General features: G+C 45.4%; 1 long non-coding RNA gene across 3 annotated transcripts in view; it reads right to left on the reverse strand.

Annotated features, from left to right (window-relative positions):
* Positions 1 to 18,406, reverse strand: part of LOC144785461 (uncharacterized) — a 140,261-nt gene extending 121,855 nt beyond the window's left edge. For 2 of the 3 annotated variants that reach the window (XR_013601907.1, XR_013601906.1), the window contains exons 1-4: positions 18,347 to 18,406; positions 18,186 to 18,251; positions 18,010 to 18,096; positions 17,797 to 17,886 (exon numbers count right to left, since the gene is read on the reverse strand). This is a non-coding gene — a long non-coding RNA (uncharacterized LOC144785461). Of the gene's footprint in view, positions 1 to 17,106; positions 17,281 to 17,796; positions 17,887 to 18,009; positions 18,097 to 18,185; positions 18,252 to 18,346 lie in introns of those variants that run through there. The other variant, XR_013601905.1, reaches the window with a different exon arrangement.
* Between the last annotated feature and the right edge of the window lie 2,155 nt (positions 18,407 to 20,561).

The raw sequence follows: 20,561 nt of genomic DNA on the forward strand, positions 1-20,561 counted from the left end.
GAGGAGGTGGAGGTGGTGGTGGGGGTGCACCAGCTGAAGCAACTACTGAAGCCATTTCTCAAGTATTAATAAAGGTCTTCCTCTCACAATGATGAAAGTCAGAGTGAGGAAAGAAGGAGGGGTTTTCATCATTTGGGAAAAACAATAGTTCTCAACCAATGAAAAGTGTTATTTTTAGGTCACCTGACCTAGCCTTACATGATTATGAAACCAAAAGTGAAATGAACCAATGAAAAGTGTTATTAACAAGTCACATGACCTGTTATGCTTACGTTACGCGCTCCGGTCCGCGCCCCGGTCCGCGCCCCGGATAGCTTCCGGGTCGCTGCGCTTCGCGCCTCGGTCCGCGCCCCGGGGCACTTCCGGGTGCGCTAACGCGGTACGTCATAAGACGCATTACGCGGCAACGCGATACGTCGCGCTTTCGCGACGCGCCGCAGATCGCTTCCGGGGAGCTGCGTTTCGCGCCTCGGTCCGCGCCCCGGGGCACTTCCGGGTGCGCTAACGCGGTACGTCATAAGACGCATTACGCGGCAACGCGATACGTCGCGCTTTCGCGACGCGTCACGATGTTGATTTCTAAAGCGCCAGTTGCGCAAACGGAACGTTTACCGGTTCGCGGACTGGGTCGCGGCATCAAGATGAGCTAACGGGAAGCTTCCCGGTTCGCGGACCGGGAGCGAAACAAAAAAAATATTTAAAAAAAAATTATTAATAAACATATAAAATATATTTTTGGATTTAAAGAAGAATACATTTTACAGCTATAGATATTAGCTTTTAAAAAACCAATGAAATTCACTGAAAAAACCATAGGTTATAGACCATATATAGTTAGGAATTAGCATTTACAAAACCTTGAAAATTCACTGAAAAAACCATAGGTTATAGACCATATATAGTTAGGAATTAGCATTTAAAAAACCTTATTTTACTCACACAAAACCATTGAAATTCCATATATAGTTAGTTGTACTAACTATATATCGCGCACCCGCAATCCACTGCTGATCATGTCACATATTACATCATTCATGACATGGTCAGTGACATCACTGATGACATCACTGATGACATCTCAAATGACATCACTGATGACATCACTGATGACATCTCATTTGACATTACTGATCACATCACTGATGACATCATTCATGTGATAATACGATGAAGCTCTTCAGACTCTAATATAACCTTAGATACACTCAGTGTAAACAGACACTCACAGACTGTCACTCATCCATGGAGTTACTCACACACCTAGTCAGTCATGCAAAGAATCAATCACACCTCCATTTCCTCAACTATACAGTTATACACACCTTACTTATTCAAACATATACTAACACATATTTACTCTCTTATACAATCCCTGATACAAGTTCACAATGATCCATACAGCCACTCACACATTCACTGGCTCTTTTGCAAAGTTATTTATATATGTCAACTCTCACATGTACTGTGTTTTACATATGTACTTACTTTGACATGTAGCACTGAGATATCCATTCACTCACCAATACACTCATGCACACAGTCAACCGCCCATACAGCTGTTTCCACATGCACTTTTGAACCCATACATCTAGTGAATCAACTGCTCACACATCTATGCACAGAGTCATACACCTCCCAGCCACCCACACACACACTCAGTCTCCCATACAAATACTTGGGCAACCAATCAATAACCCATATAGTTACTCATATAGCTACTGAACAACACATGCAGCAGTTTTCAGAACAACAGACATAATGATGCACAAATTAAGACAGTTTAGTCACTAACCCATGCACTCAGTGAGACACATTTAATCACTCATTCATACAGTCAGTCATGCACCTACTAAATCCTTCATCCAGACACTTATACATCCACTCATTCTTAAATATGTAAGACATATTTTAACTTTACAGAAAAATACAGTCACTGGATGTTGTCATCAGTGATGTCATTTGAGATGTCATCAGTGATGTCATCAGTGATGTCATTTGAGATGTCATCAGTGATGTCACTGACCATGTCATGAATGATGTAATATGTGACATGATCAGCAGTGGATTGCGGGTGCGCGATATATAGTTAGTACAACTAACTATATATGGAATTTCAATGGTTTTGTGTGAGTAAAATAAGGTTTTTTAAATGCTAATTCCTAACTATATATGGTCTATAACCTATGGTTTTTTCAGTGAATATATATATATATATATATATATATATATATATATATATATATATATATATATATATATATATATATATATATATATATATATATATATATATATGTGTGTATATATATATATATATATATATATGTATATATATATATATATATATATATATATATATATATGTATGTATGTATATATATATGTGTGTTAGGGGAGATAGGGGGCGACCCTGCAGTGTCCCTCTTGAAATACTGAAACTAAAAGGCAGTGTGTCATTTAAGAGAATCTTAGCTGATGAACTCTCATACATCGACTGAAGTGTGTCTTACCTTCCTGACTCGGATTGGTGTAACTTTGATTTCTCTACGCGCCGGCCAGTGGCGTGAAAGGGGCCCTGCTCCTTTCAAGTGGCAGGAGTTTCTGGCATTAGCTGTTGCAGCTTGTTCTTTTCTCCAAGATATTGGATTACTCCTGTCCACCTTTGTGTTGGACGCCGCCAGGGATGCTGCCAGATGCAGCCTGTGACTTCATGGGGAGCCGTTTGCATTGTCAAGTCGAATCACAGCCCGGTGGATTTCTACGCACAGGTTGGGAGTGTTTAGGGGACCCAGGGAAGCCTCATGTTAATATTGCTGTCTGGACTGCCCATCCCCTTACAACACGCCTTTTCCCTGTCTTCCGTCTCTCGCATCCCACAACCTGAAACACTTCTTTCTGGGACTTTGAGTTTCGCTTGGATCGCGATGGCAGTGCGACCATGTGATTTGGGGGTTGAGCTTCACCCTCCAATGGGGGAGAATACAGGACACTTAAGAGGCGGGGCGGAGCTACATTCGGACTAACAGCGGCATCTGAGGAAGGCCACAGCGCCGAAATGCATCATGCCCATGCTGTTTTTAAATAAAGGTTTTCTTGTTTGTCCCCGAAGTGGCCTCTTACCTTCCTGACTCGGATTGGTGGAACTTTGATTTCTCTACACGCCGGCCAGTGGCGTGAAAGGGGCCCCGTTCCTTTCAAGTGGCAGGAGTTTCTGGCATTAGCTGGTGCAGCTTGTTCTTTTCTCCAAGATATTGGATTACTCCTGCCCACCTTTGTGTTGGACGCCGCCAGGGATGCTGCCAGGTGCAGCCTGTGACTTCACGGGGAGCCGTTTGCACTGTCAAGTCGACTCACAGCACGGTGGATTTCTATGCACAGGTTGGGAGCGTTTAGGGGACCCAGGGAAGCCTCATGTTAATATTGCTGTCTGGACTGCCCATCCCCTTACAACACGCCTTTTCCCTGTCTTCCGTCTCTCGCATCCCACAACCTGAAACACTGCTTTCTGGGACTTTGACTTTTGCTTGGATCGCGGTGGCAGTGCGACCATGTGATTTGGGGGTTGAGCTTCACCCTCCAATGGGGGAGAATACAGGACACTTAAGAGGCGGGGGCGGAGCTACATTCGGACTAACAGCGGCATCTGAGGAAGGCCACAGCGCCGAAATGCATCATGCCCATGCTGTTTTTAAATAAAGGTTTTCTTGTTTGTCCCCGAAGTGGCCTCTTACCTTCCTGACTCGGATTGGTGGAACCTTGATATATATATATATATATATATATATATATATATATATATATATATATATATATATATATATATATATATATATATATATATATATTAGGGGAGATAGGGGGCAACCCTGCAGTGTCCCTCTTGAAATACTGAAACTAAAAGGCAGTGTGTCATTTAAGAGAATCTTAGCTGATGAACCCTCATACATCGACTGAAGTGTGTCTAGAAAGCAAGAGCTGAACCCTATTGTACTCATGACCTCCCAGAGAAACATCCAACACTCGATCGAAAGCCTTGGCCGCATCCATAGCAATCACTGCCAATGACGATTTGCCGCTTCCTCACCTAGTATGGAGAGGAGCCTTTCAGGAGATGGATATTAAATCGACTTAGGGCAATTCCCTGAGGCTCTTGTATTCTATCGTCAACCTGCTAATCTGAAGAGGAATCACTTCACTATTAATTGACTTTACTGGACACTGTTTAAAATGGCAAAGTCCGCCCCTCAGCCTCCTCCCAAGTGTATAAGGTGTGTACATTTGGACACTGAGGATGTCCATATTTTTTTCCAATGCCCTATGTTAGGAACTTATTGGGGTGATATAGAGCTCTCTCTGAATGCCCCCCTTGTCCTCTTCGGAGTAGACGAGATAACTAGCAATCTTGAGGCGATCGCAGAGAAAGCTGCTCTTCTACCTGATACTAATTGCCAGAAGAGAAATATGTATGAAGTGGAAGGACTTCATTCCCACGAATGTTGAAGATTGAATCAGGGCTGCTGTCAGGGTATGGCTGTGCACTCTTATGCCAGCTAAGGGTTCAGGACATAGGGAGGCACCTTTTGGGGATCAGGAAATTACTCTTGCAATGGCCAGCAGGGCTCAGATAGATCCATTTATAGGTCCAGTTGCAGCAGGCTAGCTGAGCTGTGCTCAGGAGGTCTCTAGAGCTTGTTGTGTCCCTGTAGCTCAGAATAGGAGGTCAGCCAATTGACCCTTGGAGTCACTCAGGTTAGCCTGGAATGAAGGAAGCAGGTCCAGTCTGCCTTCACAGAGAGCAGGGCAGTCCTCAAGCAGCAGGGCAGTCCTCTGGTAGCTGCAGGGAAGTCCTCTGTAGAACAAGGCATGCCTCAAGCAGCAGGGCGATCCTCAGAGTGACAAGGCAGTCCTTCTTCTGTAGTCCGCAGGCCCAGGAGTGTACTGAATAGGCGATTTGGGAGAACCACTATTTACACCTGGTTGCAGTCTTTGAAGGTCCCTCAACAGATAGTTGTGGATAGCTTCTTCCTTCCCCTTGCCAAGGCTGCAAGTAGTCTATGATGACAGAAGACTTGTGTCAAGTTCCTTTGTGAGTTTCTTGAGGCAACCCTTTGAAATATAAGTGAGGCGGGGAAGAGTTGCCTCATCCATCCTGTCAGGATGGCAGATCCTGCCAGGACCTAATCCCCTTTGTCTAACTGTCTGAGAGGAATACACAAAGGCCAATTTCCAAGCTGGTCACAGTCATGTGACCCAGGACACAGGCAGAAGGAACACATAGTTAGGAAAGTAAAATGCCAAATTTCTGAAAGTGGCATTTTCCGTAATTGTGATTTAAAATCCGACTTTACCATTAAAGAGGATTTTCAATTACTTTGAGTTCAAACTTGACATCCCTACCTGCTCCCAATCCTATCTTAGAACTTAATAAATGTAATAAGTAATCCAATGTTAACCGAAGGGAGAAATAGATTTATGTTAAGAGTTTTTCTCTACCAGGACATGTAACATTTAAAAACACATGTTCTACCTTTTTAGTGCAATGCACCTTGCCCTGTGGGCTGTTTAGGGCCTACCTTAGGGGTGACTTATATGTTTTAAAAAGGGGGGATTTAGGCCTGGCAAAAGATATTACCAAGCCTGGCGATAATTATATCGCCCTATTAGCAAGCTGTCGCTAACTGATGTTAGCGACAGCTTTGAGGCAATAGCGAGCGGTTTGGGGCCCGCTTTGCATGTCAGCGATAATTATCGCTAATGACATGCAAAGTGGGTGTACCCAACCTGTTAGCCATTAAAAACAGTTGCTAACATCGCTATCGCCTATTATCAATGCAGGCGTAGCGATGGAAATATTCGCGCTAAGCGCGAATATCTCCAAAAGCTAACGCCTGCTCAGACCAGTTCTTAGCCATTATATCCAATGGGAGGTGGATAATATGGCTAAGACCCTATTGGCGTTAATGCGTGAATATTGCTGTATTCTCAGCGATATTCATGCATTTCGCTGCAATTGCCGGATATTTTATCGTTTTAGAGATAAACGTTGCTAATAGCACGTTATTTCTGCGATAATATCCGGCGATGCTTGGCGATAAAAAAACTCGCTAAGCCCATGTATCGATAAATATCGCTAGTTGTTGGTAATATCCCCCTTAGTTTTGCAGGTTGATTTGGCAGTTTTAAAACTGCGCTACAGGTTGCAATGGCGGGCCTGAGAAATGTTTTAAAGGGCTACTTGAGTGGGTGGAAAATGAGTGCTTCAAGCTCACTAGTAGCATTTAATTTTCAGACCCTGGGTCCATGTGGTACCATATACCAGGGACTTATAAGTAAGCTAAATATGTCAATAAGGTGGGAGCTAATTGTACCATGTTTTAGGGAGAGAGGACTGCACCTTAGCACTGGTTAGCCGTGGTAATGTGCACAGAATCCTATTGTTCTATATTGTTTTCAATGTGTGTATCTGAACTGGTGCTCTCTTTTAATTATTTGTATTTCCTTCCCCCCCATCCCCCCGTTTTTTCTCCCCATTGTACCCCAGATATTACAGGCAATTGCACACAGGCATTGCCCTGAAGATGATCCATCTATTGTTTATATGGATCGAAACGCCGTTGACACCCTATACACCTTATGCACCCTCTCTGAATAGTCGTTTAATGTGTAAAGGTGTTCCCTTGCGATTTGTTTGTTACATTTAAAAATTGTATGTTCAACAAACCTACAACCTTGCCTGTGCCTTTTATGTTTTCTATTGTTTGTCCCTCCCGGTTCAGTAGGATGCAGGCTTGTGTCCCACTTACAAAATTGTTTGTCTGTATTGTTCCTATTTGAATCCAAAATATTAAATATCTGACCTCTGTCCGGCTGGACAAGTTATACAAATATAGCACTGACTGGGTCTATATTCATTTCCCCGTTTCAATTGTTGTTTCTCTAGGGACCACTGTTCTCAAAAATAGCTTAATTCCCAAGGTCCCTGGTAGACCTTACTTGGGTTCCCTTGTTTCCTCTCAATATATACAGAATCCTATTGTCAACAAAAATAAAATTCAGAAAACAGGAAGGTTGATAGCAAACCACTTGGGGAAAGGTCACACCATGAATGACAGGTCAAAGAATAACACCCAATTACAAAAATGTCAGGCCATTGAAACCCAATGGAAAATACATGCTTACATACCTCTAGTCAAAGTTAGGTGGTATACATTTCTGAAAGTGTAGGAAATTAAAGAAAACCTGTAAAACAATACATAAAAACTAAGACCCACACAATAATGCACAAAACACAGTACTTGCACTGTGTGAGCTAAAAAAATAAAATCAAAACCACTTGCACCTAGGGCCAGATATGTATAAACAGCTGTGGACAGGTGAAGTTCTCACGGGTTCATGGGAACAGCTCACACTTCCATTCCACACTACAACATCATGGATACAGCACTGCTAGACCACTAAATAATACATTGCCATACCCATGTTCAGATACAATAAACCAACATGAGGATGGGAACCAGGCCACCAATCATTGACCACAAATGGTGCAGAAATGCAGGATGACAGTCAGGACTGACTGAGTTAGGAACCCATATACATAAGTCCGTTTGAGATCAAAAGGATATAGATGCTTCATATGGGCATCATAGCAAATATATTTTTATCATTATGGATACCCTGGAGCCCAACATAGAGATCTATTGTCATCTCCCCGTCTTCAAAATGCTAGCAACTTTAGAATTCTTTGCAACAGAGACCATACAGCAGACAGTATGATGGGTGAATCCCATTTCTGAGTCAACCTTAAACAGAATACTCTACTAATTGATGATACTTTGCAGAGAGTTAGTGGACAGCATATACAGCTCCCCTTGGACTCCCACAGCGTCGATACACAAAGCAAATATCTGTGCTACAGCAGGATTTACTACATCATTGGGCCAACGGAGTACACTCATGTGCAGCAGGTGGTTCTTACTCAGACAGGATCAAGTGTGCTGAAAGCATAAGATGAAGCAGGCGATTTATGTGCCAATTTTGTTTGATGTGAACATGTGAATGCTGAGCTGCTGTGTTAGGTGCCTAGATCAAACCACAGTGCCATGATCCTGTGGAGAAGCAACATTAGTTCTACTCTGATAACAAGTCATCCACCACGTATTGGGAGACAAATAAACTCTCTTCATCAAGATTACAATATATTATGATTGTTGTAGTCCAATCTCTATATATGTCAGCAGTACCATTAGGGAGTTATTATACCTTATGACAGCACATGCATGGATCAATGTGAATATGTGTAACAAATGTCATCAGTAACTCTTCACAATGATGACGTTTCTCAGCAAAGTCAACCTTTTCATAACTACATGTACTTTCATCACACCTCTCATGCCTCTTAGCTTGGATTCCTCTGACCTTGAGATCTTCTTTGATGTCTTACACTCCAGACTTGTTGAGGATGGCCATCAAGCTATCCTGGCTGAAGACGGCTGATGCCAGAAACCGGTCCTAGGATGCTTGATTCCGGTCCAGGGAAGACATGGCTTGGCAGTTCGGGCTGGACTGTTCCCATGAGGCACAGGGTCAAGACTGATTTGCATATGGCCATGTCTGAACTGGGGTGGCTTGGTGAGCAAAATAACGATGGATTAAACCCAGATCTGTGACTGGGGGTGAATGTTTTGCCATTGTGCAACATTCCGTCCATAATCTTGTGTGTTTTGCTGTTCACCCTATGTGGGAAGGGTGTGCTCAGATGTGGGTCCCGTGCTCACTAAGCCACTGGAGTCAAGCTATCCTGGCCGAAGACGGCTGATAGCCAGAAACCGGTCCTAGGATGCTTGATTCTGGTCCAGGGAAGAAATGGCTTGGCAGTTCGGGCTGGACTGTTCCCATGAAGCACAGGGTCAATACTGATTTGCATATGGCCATGTCTGAACTGGGGTGGCTTGGTGAGCAAAATAACAATGGATTAAACCCAGATCTGTGACTGGGGATGAATGTTTTGCTATTGTGCAACAATCTGTCCATCATCTTGTGTGTTTTGCTGTTCGCCCTATGTGGGAAGGGTATGCCCAGACGTGGGTCCCGTGCTCACTAAGCCACTGGAGTCAAGCTATCCTGGCTGAAGACGGCTGATAGCCAGAAACCGGTACTAGGATGCTTGATTCCGGTCCAGGGAAGACATGGCTTGGCAGTTCGGGCTGGACTGTTCTCATGAGGCACAGGGTCAAGACTGATTTGTATATGGCCATGTCTGAACTGGGGTGGCTGGGTGAGCAAAATAATGATGGATTAAACCCAGAACTGTGACTGGGGTTGAATGTTTTACCCTTGTGCAACATTTTGTCCATCATCTTGTGTGTTTTGCTGTTCACAAAGGAAGACAGTCAGCTCCTGTGCCGCCCAATGCTTCGAGGCAGATATGGGCTGGCATCGGCCTCTCTTTTGCTGGCGTGGGAGGTGGGACAGGGAAGGGGACGTGAGGGCTCCAATTGAGTCACATTGTGTAGGCATGTGGACCGGTTGGTGTGGCCTCCTGAGCTTGATGGGTGTGGCATGAGACATTGCAGCATTCCAGTGAGGTGCATGCTGCTCAGGGTCTCTGAGTGGCAGCAGTGCACAAGATGAGACGAGAGGCAGTGGGAGCTGCCTGCACTCTCGCTGGATCACCATCATGGGCTTTGATCTTTCCTGCATCCACTTGGCCCAGCGCAGCTTGAACTTGTACTCAGGCCCTTGAGTCTGTGGCCTAACTCCTGCCAGACATGCATCTGGGGGCATGACTAGAATCCTGTGGGGCATCCTTTGTTTTACCTTCTGGCCCTTCCTCACTGCCTTGTGATCTTAGCCACACTTGGGGATACTGCAGATTACTGGACCACTATGAAGACTGTGGCCCGCTCTTTCTTTACCCTGCATGCAGACGAGCACTGGAGGGTATGTATTGACGCTTAGAGGCCCATTATTTTATGCTCTATGACCCCTGTCTATCTGCTGGAGATATCGGCTCTGACGCCTTGCCTGGTTTGTCTTACTTATCACCAGTGGGGGAGGCCCCTGCAGCTCTAGGACTGTGTGTGCCCTGTGCCGCTTCCTTGCCTGGTGGCTGGTTAATCTACATCAGGCCCTGGCACCCTCTGCTATAAAGGTACTGTACTCTGGTGGTATTGGGGGTGGTGGAGTTCCTGCATGTGGCAGGCCACGGTGGAATTACCCGCATAGTCTTGGCCTTGTGCACGGTCCTGTCTTTGACTTTTTCCCGCCATTTGGGCCTCTGCTGCCAGTGACTATTTTGGGCTACCACACCCTGATTCCCAAAGATAAAGCCAGCTGCAAGCTCTCATTCACTGACCTGGTGGCGGGCAAGCTGCACCACCCACCTGAAGCCATGGTGGCCATCATGCTGGAGACCATCATGAAGGAGCTCAAAGGTATCAAGACCACCATGGCCTCCATGCATGCTGCTACCACTTCGATGGCTGCTGATCTCAAATCCCTCCAATCTCATCTGTATTCTTTCAACCCACACCTTGACGCTAGGCACCACAGGATGGAAGCCTTGGACGATCGCATCACTGTGTTAGAGACTAACCCTGATGTTGGTAGTGAAGTATGGCACCTCCATCAGTAGCTGACAGACATGGAGTATCATAGTCAACGTAATAATGTCCACTTCCATGGGATGCCGGAGGGAATGAAGGCTACGGACATGCCTGGATTTCTGACCACTTTTCTTTTAGACCTCACTGGACTCATCTTCCCTCCAACACTGGAATTCCAAAGAGCACACGGGATAAGTCTCCGGAGTGTCACATGCCGCAAATCCCCCAGACTGATTATTGCATGGTTCCTCTGCCACCAGCAGACATGACAAGTCATTGCTGTGGCCAAGTGGCAGAATGGATCTTTTGTGCAATGCGACGCCAAGATCTTTATGACTGCAGACTTCTCACATGACACGGTCGTGCGCCGAAACAAGTTCTTGCAACTTTGGCTGCTGCTGCGTAAACTGAACATTTGATATGACTTCCTGAAACTAGCCACAATGCTGCTTACTGTCAATATAAAGTACTGGGAGTTTGATGACCCAGAAGAGCTGGGACGCTATTTGTCTAGGTTCTCGGACACAGACATGGATGCCAGGCCTGTGGGGCCTGGACGTCTCCAAGGGGTGACCCACCTTTGTCTGCTATGCCCCAGAGTGATTTGACCCCCACTTCCCCTTAACAATTGAGACTGTATTCTGTCCTCAAAAGGTGGGAGGGCAGTGCACCCAGGGTTGGTGCAGAAGCGGCTAACATGTGCCAGGACAAGTCACCCTCCCCGATTCGGCTGTGACCAAATAGACTCTTGAGCGGCCTGTGGGGAGTTTTCTCTCACCCCCTGGTAAGCCCCACCTGCTTTATTGGGAAACAGGACATTCTCCTTGTTATCTTACTATGGGTCATTTCTGGGGGAGTGCTGCTTTGGGAGTCCTGGCGCCCTGGCATTTTGGAATTCTGGTCATGTTTGCCCTCCTTACTTCTATCCTGGCAATGTTGTTTTGGGAGAGGCGGTTGTTGGGCTGATGTCTGAGTGAAATGTGGGGAATATGGGGGAGCCATTCACTTCCATCAGCATGTTCCTGCTCTTTGTTCTTCCTGTTGATCGAGAGCATTAAGTGGGCGAGGGACTGGGAGGTAAGCTCACCTGTTTAAAGGTTCTATTTTGTATTTTGTTATCACCTCTGTTCTTGTTTACTGGAATGCTAAGTACTTTTCTTGAGCCTCTGTGGATTGCTGCCTTGCTGGTGTTTGCTGCACATCTGATTGTGTCCTTTTACCAGCCTTGGAGCTGCTTCCCCCTTCCTTCCTGCTGAGTGCTTTCCTTTGAGTGTGCCTGTGACTCCTTGTTTGGTTGCCCATTTCCGCATCTTTGCAGGTGCCGCCCATGGCCCCGTTTTTGAGACCCAAGTGTCTATGCATTATATCACTTAATGTTAATGGCATTACCCATTTTATTAAGCATAATAAAACTGTTGCAGGGGCACACTTCCCTGACATTGCCCTATTTCAGGAGACCCATTTATCACTCCTGGAGTTGGACAAAGTTTGGCGGGACTGGGTGGGGAGGGTTATTAGCAGTAGCCTTCTGCCTGATGCTGCTGGGGTGGGTGGTCCTACCTGCCCTACACCTTCCCCGAAAAAGTGCAGGGTTGCCATCCATTTTCACAAGTCCTTTTATTTTAGTATCTTAAAAACTTGAACTGATTCCCCGGGTGGTTATGTGTTCATGAAGTTTGGCACCGTAGGCCAGACCTTGATTGGGGGCTCCCTGTATGCCTACTTTAAGGACAGTGTGGTTTTCCTCTCCTCAGGGTGATTATTGGGAGGGTGTGCTGGAATGTGGCACTGGACCCCCATCTCAACCGCTTGGATCCTATAGATAAGGCCAGGACAAGAGATAGGCCATCCTGCATGATGTCATGGGAGATCATGGATTGCTCGATCACTGAAGTCTGACACACCTTTGAGACAAGGAGTACCCCTTCCTGTCGTGTGTTCATGGGACGTGTTCTAAGATTGGTTTCTTCCTTCTCTCCCACTCTGCCTTGCCCTTGCTGAGGGCCTGTGATACAGTGGTGGGTGATCTCGGCTCATGCCCGGTCCTACTGGAGCATGACTTTGACCACGTCTCCCCTCACTTCAACCGATGGAGGTTGAACTGCTTCCACTACATGACCCCAGAGGCGAAAAGACAGCTGCAGAACACTTTGCAGCTGTCTTGGGTATATTAAACTTTCCACGTCTTCTGCACAGCATCTTTGGGCAGTGGGCAATGGTACTATGAGGAAGGCTTTCATGAGCACTCAGTGCTTCACAAGCGGGCGGCCCGGGAAGAGCAGGGCCTGTATGAGGCTTGCATGAGACGCCCCTCCTCGGATCTCCCACGTCGACTGGAGTGGTGGCACTATGAACAAGAGATGAAGGCAGGCAGGCTGATGGCCGTTCAGCTAAGCCAATTGGAGGCCAGTAGCGCCATTCTGGCTATCGGGGGGGGGGGGTGAACCTCTGGCACACCCGGTGGAGATTACCGAGGCATTTGCCTATTATCGTAGAGCGTTTATCGCTCAAAGGCTCCTGCTGACCAAACCTTGCAGCAGGATTTTCTCATGGTAGTTCAACTACATACCTTGTCGGATGTGGGCCATCAGCTCCTAGAGGTCAAGATCACTGCGGATGAATTTGTGGATGCCATTGGCACCATATCCAGAAACAAAGCCACAGACGATGACAGATTCCCGACAGAGTTCTATAAGGGTCCCCCTGTTTTAGAAATTCTTTAAAGAGTAAGAAGTCCCCGACACCCTCCTACCCCGAATATAGCAAAGTTCTCCTTGGTCTTGTCTTAAAGCCTAATAAGGATCTAACTAACTAGTTGTGCGAGCTACCCCCCCACCCCCCAATTTTCCTTCTCAATGTGGACATGAAGGTGCTTGCAAAGATTCCGGTGACTCGCCTCAAGCGGGTGATCCTGAATCTTATCCATGACTCCCAAGTGGGATTCATGCCCGGCCACTCCTTACACAATCATATGCGCCTCATGGCGAAGGTCCTATGGCTTATTTGTGATGACAGAGATGATAAGCTTCTTATGTCTCTAGATGCCAAGAAGGCATTCAATAGGGTGGAGTGGGGGTACTTATTTTGCACCACTGATTTTTACGAAAAAGTCAAATGGCTTTACACCTTCATCACCACACAGATTGATTGTGGAGGTCACTAGTCTCAAACACTTCCTACTCTTTTTTTTTTAATCCATAAATGTAACAAATATTATATACATGGAATTAGAAGGGTAGACACAACAAAAAGAAAAATGTATTAAAGAAATAAGTTTAAAAAAAGAGATCCAAGAATTAAAGACAAAGAGAAAACGAGAATCAAATACCTTTAAAGCCACGAATAAAAAAACATAAAAGAAGAAAATGAAACACCATCATGGGTAAACAACACCTTGTTGTTCCCATAACTGGTCAGTCCAAATCTTATTACATTTCAACCAAGAACGCGGTCCCCTAATTTTAGCAAAAACAAGTTCCATTTCATAAACCTGTCTATGTAGAACCCATAATACATTAACTCTAGGACTGCTAGACTCTACCCAAGCTCTAGCAATACATAAACTGGCACAAACAATAACAATAGTTGCCAGAAGATTCCACTTCTAATCCAAGAAAAACGTATTTTGCAGTGAGGTGATAATTAGGGCCAATGAGTGGGCTGAGAACCCTGGTGACCCCTCTCCAGAATGCGTCGAGCTTTAGACAATCAATAAACATAGGCCTAAAGTCTGCAGCATATAGCTGACATTTCGGACAATATTAGCTTTTTCCGTATTACCAGAAGCCCACTTAGATATAACCGCCGGAGTGTAGTCCAGCATGTACACAGCCCGATGCTGTTGCAACTTTAAATTAACTAATGTTACCCCTTGATCGAGTACTTCCATACTCTCCCAAACATCCTAAGCGGCTATTTACACCTGTAAGACCTGGCTAAGTTTATCCGCGACTAGTACGTTATCATCGCTTGCCCGAGCCAGAAATTTTTCGATAGACTGAGCCAATTACCCCCGACCAGTGCGTGTATATATTCCAGACAGTATTTCCAAAGGGTTTAGCAATGTTAATACCTTCTTGCCTTGTAACAAAAATTCCCTGACCTGCAGGTATTGGAAAAATGTTTTTTGCGAGAGGCCTAATCCATCCTTAAGTGCAATAAAAGAATGGAACCCCTGTCCATCAGAAAGTTGTCCGAGGTGGATAATGACCTTAGAATGCTAGTCTTTACCAGTACGATCCTGGAATATGTTGGGCATCGTTGGATTGCCCCATAGCACAGTGTATTGATGCTGCGCCAGGATAGAGTATTGCTTACAGATGTCAAGCCATATCCGATTTATGTCTATAATTACCTTGAACTTTACCCGCTTGAAGTGATTGGGGTCAGCGGTTTCATACAACATAAAACCCACTATTGGGCCACAAGCAAGCTGATATGGTAACAATGTTGGGCCGGCTTCCAGTCCGCAGAGCAGGCCACGGAGCCGACTGGCAAAAGAAGCCCAAAAATAGAACTGAAAATCTGGGAGCTTAAAAACTCCCTGTATGTATTTTAATCTCATAAACTTAAGAGCCCACCAGGCACGCTTATACAGCCATATGAATCTACCTATAACACTATTCAATTTCTTAAAGAAATACAGGGGGACGCATAATGGTATAGAGCGAAACAAATATAGGAATTTAGGGAGGTTATTCATTCTTATAACGTTACACCTACCATAAATACTTAGTGGGAGCTTAAAACCTCCCTGTGGCCAAATCTGAATGACTGCATGGTAAGCCATAAAGCATCCCAGGCCACTCGGTCAATCGCCTTTTCCACGTCAAGCATAATCATGCCCATTTGGGTGGTAAGTCATTTACTCAGCCAATGGACAATTTAGAGCAATTTAGGCTGTATTATGCTGACTTATATACAGCTGCTTCTTCATTCTGTCAACACACTGGCTCTGAATATTTGCAGGCGAGTCATCTGCCTCGCATGGATTGCTTTGTCGATGACGAATTGCAAAAATATATATTGTTGGATGAGGTGGAGGAAGCTATTAAATCCCTTCACTCTGTTAAGGCAGTTGGCGATGATGCCATCCTGCTTGAATTTTATAAGGTTTTTCAGGATCTATTGGTTCCGGTTTATTTGCAGCTTAGCTTGGGTATTTTAAAGGGGGGCAATGTGCCTGACTCATGGAGAACTACTAATATTGTGGTCTTCCCTAAAAAAGGGTAGCCGTTTGACAATAGAAGCTCTTATTGACCAATATCTCTCATTAATGCGAATGCCAAGATCTTTTTTTAAATTCTGGCTTCCCGGTTCGCTCCCTTTGTCCACAAGTTGGCATCAGCACAGCAACACGGCTTTGTTCATGGACGAGGTACAACGGCCCATATAGGTACTGCTATCGTGGCTTTCGACGTCTCAAGTAAACGTAATATACAAACACTTCCTATTCTATGGGGGACAAGGCAGGAATATCCATTGTCCCCTCTCTTGTTTTTTCTTGGCACTGGAACCCTTGGTGGCCCCATCCGACAGTTGGCCCTCATCAGGGGTATTGATACCCCTGCAGGTGAATGCAAGATTTTGCGTTATGCAGATGACATTTGACTATCCTTGAGTGACCCTGGGGCTTTTGGGCATCTTATTTATTTGACTGACAAGTTTTCAGTTTACTTGTGATACAGGTTTGCTTAGAACAAGAGTGAGGCGCTCCCGTTGAGGCTCTGTGAACCCCGAACCTTGTTGACAGCCTTTGGCTTCACCTGGAAACCAAAGGGTTTGATGTTTGGCCTCCTGATCAACCGGGGTCTTTTTTATTATGGTACAGGATAACATTCAACTCTTTATGGTTCGCATGGAGCAGGACTTCACTTGATGGTCTGTCTGCTCTGCAGGTATCCCTAGAGGGGAGAGTCCAGATGGTGAGGATGGTTACGGCCCCTTGGTTCAATTATGTCTTTGGCATGCTGCCCCGTCTAATCTTGGCTACGGTGCTCTGCACTATTATTTTTTTTTAGTAGTTTATTGATATTTTACAATCTGAACATTCGCAGTCAACTTGACTTATAATTATAGTACACGGTAAAGATGTAGAGATCTCTCAGTACATGGTAAAATGTTAACATTTGTCGTTGGTTCATTAATAAAAACTTTTTCATAATTTGCAGCACATTGCAGAGCATTACAGTGAGATACGCCTAGTCTTGTTACACATCCATTAATCACTGACATCAGAGATTGATTCTTCCTGCGGGGGTTCGCATATATAGCCCTGAAATGCATTCCATGTACCCCACGCCCTGGACCACTTCTTGGGGCACCCTCTATGCATGTAAACTGCTCTTTCTGCCACATTATGATCCTGGGTGCTCTAGGAGTTTACAGCGGCGCTCAAGAGGCAATACACACTTATATTAGCTCTCTACAATTTCTGTTACTTGGGTGCTTACAATATTCAGGGGAGGAAAACACCCTACTCCTCCCTGCGTAATCAAATTGATTAGGCACACCTATAAAGTCATACAGATTGAAGCACTCCCACAATAATAGCTCCAATTAGCCAAATAATTAAACAATCCAAGGACTTTTGAAGATTCTCTTCTTTAATTCCAATTCCAATCCCAAACCAACGCGTTTCGCCGAGGTCATTAAACACCTATCGGCTTCATCAGGGCTGGAAATAACACAAAAGGTTTCTATCTTAGCAATATATACAAATATTACAGTTGCAAATATAAGCAAAATAGAGCCCCATTAGGCCCATAGAGGAAACCTGTGCCATTCGAAAACCATTATTTAGTGAATACATGCACATCACTCTTATTTACAAATGCTTTGTTTTGACAGTGTTATTTAAAACATATTTTTGAAAATATATTTGAGACTGTATCCATCATGTGAAAAACATAGTCCCAATACGTATCACAGTGGTGTCTTAAAAGGACCTATACATATTCATGCATAATTGAAGGTGAACATCCTCCTGTGACATTGATTACAAAAGTCTGCTTATAACCCCAAAAGTTTTTTTGATATTAACTCCGACAGTATTTTACCTTGTCTTTATACAAACAATCTCCTGCCTGAGGGGAGAAACATTTTCCTCACTCTTAAGTCTCGGCATGAAGGAAGACTGATCAACTACGCAACACAAATGATTACTGCACTTTCCAAAAACGAAATTTCCTACCTATATAAACTTTAGGGAGGTCGCTCTCTCTATTTCTTATCACTATAGTCCATCGGTTGGAGAAAAGCCTCTTTTCAATGTTCGTAATTCCTATAAAATAATTGATATCCACATCTCAAACCTCCTGCATTTATTTATCCATTCATTTTTTTAATTCTACAAGCCTTTCACACTAACAACAGGAATAACCATTTGCCAATACTCTGCTCTCACCTGCAGTATTATTCGGTAAATCGATCCAATCCAGTTTCCCTTATTCTCAATTTTCAATTTTAACTCACTTTTATCTTGCTTGTATACCTAAAAATTAGAATTCACAATTACGCTTCCACTTATCATTACGTTGGCCACTACATTTGTTCCTGACATTTCCAGCCTCAAACTCGTACCTTAGTCAGTAACTTTGCTCCATATCTCTTCCATTCTTTTCTCCGCCCTTAGTCCTGCATCTCTCCCTGTTGGACAGAAAGCGGCATAACTTGCCATTACCATTTCGAATGCTCAAAACCGCCTTATCTCGACATTAAATCCCTCAATTCTGGATGCTTACCCTCCACGTTGTCTCGGCGTCCCGAGTACAGGCAACACCTTCACTACTTCCTGATTCCGTTATGTTCCCGAGTTAAACATAGAAAGCGGACTTGCCGCTATCTCTCCCCCGGTCGCCATCTTTGAGTGGGGATTTTGCCGGATAGCGTGTTTCATGATATTTCTTAGTTAGCACCAAAAACGGACTCACCATTTACGCTACCCCGGCTGCCATCTTAAAGTGGAGTTAGACTAAAGCTTTTGATCATAAAATGACAGATTTCCAACATGTACAAAATATCTCAATTACAATTACAAGTACCACATTGTCTTTTATTCCTAATCTCCCAGGAAAAATAAATTCCAACTCCCGGTCATAGTTTAGGCCGTCCTCCACAGCCCGCAAGCGCATGATCCATCTTGCCTCCTGCCGCCTTAATTTCAGTTCTCTGTTTCCCCCTCGTGAATCTATGTACACATGATCTATTCCATAAAATTTAAAACTCTTACTCTGATCCTGCTTTACACATCTGTGTGCTCTTTCTGCCACCATTGCGCTGTCCTTATCACAGCCCCATTGTTGGTAGGTGGTAATCAGCCCCGTACCCCAGTGCTGGGCATGGTTACGTTTCGCAATTACCATCCCCAGTGCAGCCCAGCCTTGTGTCCTCAAGTTCAGATCTGTAGGCTCCCAGATATTGAGGAGACACCTTTTTGGTTCTGGCGGGACAGTGGTTCCACCAGCCCGCGAGATCTTGCTCATGACTGCCTCCCAGTTGGGTGTGATCCGCGGACATTCCCATAAAATGTGATAAAATTTACCCAGAAAGCCACACTGCTGCAAGCAGAGGGGTGTGGGTGTTCTACCTAGTAGGTGCATTGTGACAGGCATGTAGTTCATGCGATGGAGGATTTTTAGTTGTACTAATTTAAGTTTGGAGGCGATCGCAACTCTTCACGGAGATGCGAGTGCCTCCTGCCAGTCTGTTTAATCCAGTTCTCCAACATCCAATTGCCATCATTCACTTAGAGTCGCTGTGGGGTCTGGTTGATTGTTTATTATCTTTCGATAGGTTTGGGAGATAGCCTCTGGCACATGTAATCTGTAAGGAGTCTGTCCTCATATGGCGAGGCCTCTGACAGTTGCGTTCCCGGTGGGATAGTTCCCATCAGTGCGTGTCTGATCTGCATGTATCGGAATGTTTCAGTTGGTGCCAGGCCATAAGTATCTCTTAGTTGAGCAAAAGCAATGACTTCCCCCTTCTTCCACAGGTCTTCTATCTTGGAGATACCTATGATGTCCCACTGTCTGAATCCCTTGGTGTTTGCCTAGTCGTTGGGTTTCCCAGAGTAGCGTAGCCTGAGCTAAAATTCCTTCCCACCCCAGTGCTTGCTGCGCTATATGCCATATCAGAACAGTGTGTGTTGTCAGACCCGTGAGGGTATTCTTCCTGGTATTATTGTACGGGGCACCCATAATGTGCTCAGATGGAAGGACATACCTGTCCATGCGGAAAGCTGGCTCCTCCTGTGAGGTATGTAGCCATTGGTTTATGATCATAAGCTGCGAGGCCCAGAAGTACAATTTTATATTCGGGAATCTACTTTTATCTTTGCAACGCCACGGACCTCGGACCACGGACCTCTGCCGAATCCTGCCTGCTAGCCGCTGCTGCTCGCCGGACCCGCTGCGCGGGTCCCGCTTCGCGGTTTAGCAGTGTGTGGAACTTTGCCTGGGGCTAGTTGGGACACCGGCAGGGCTGCGAGGGTAGAGCGGGTGGACTCTGAGTTCCAGGAGTCCCCGCGCGCCCGTGTCAGCTGGGCTCCTCTCCCTGCCGGCCGCGCCCCCAACACAGCGGTATTTAATTACCTCCATCTCCCACACCAGCGGGAATCTACTTTTATCTTTGCAACGCCACGGACCTCGGACCACGGACCTCTGCCGAATCCTGCCTGCTAGCCGCTGCTGCTCGCCGGACCCGCTGCGCGGGTCCCGCTTCGCGGTTTAGCAGTGTGTGGAACTTTGCCTGGGGCTAGTTGGGACACCGGCAGGGCTGCGAGGGTAGAGCGGGTGGACTCTGAGTTCCAGGAGTCCCCGCGCGCCCGTGTCAGCTGGGCTCCTCTCCCTGCCGGCCGCGCCCCCAACACAGCGGTATTTAATTACCTCCATCTCCCACACCAGCGGGAATCTACTTTTATCTTTGCAACGCCACGGACCTCGGACCACGGACCTCTGC

Source organism: Lissotriton helveticus, chromosome 10, assembly GCF_964261635.1.
Source record: "Lissotriton helveticus chromosome 10, aLisHel1.1, whole genome shotgun sequence".
NCBI lineage: Eukaryota > Metazoa > Chordata > Amphibia > Caudata > Salamandridae > Lissotriton > Lissotriton helveticus.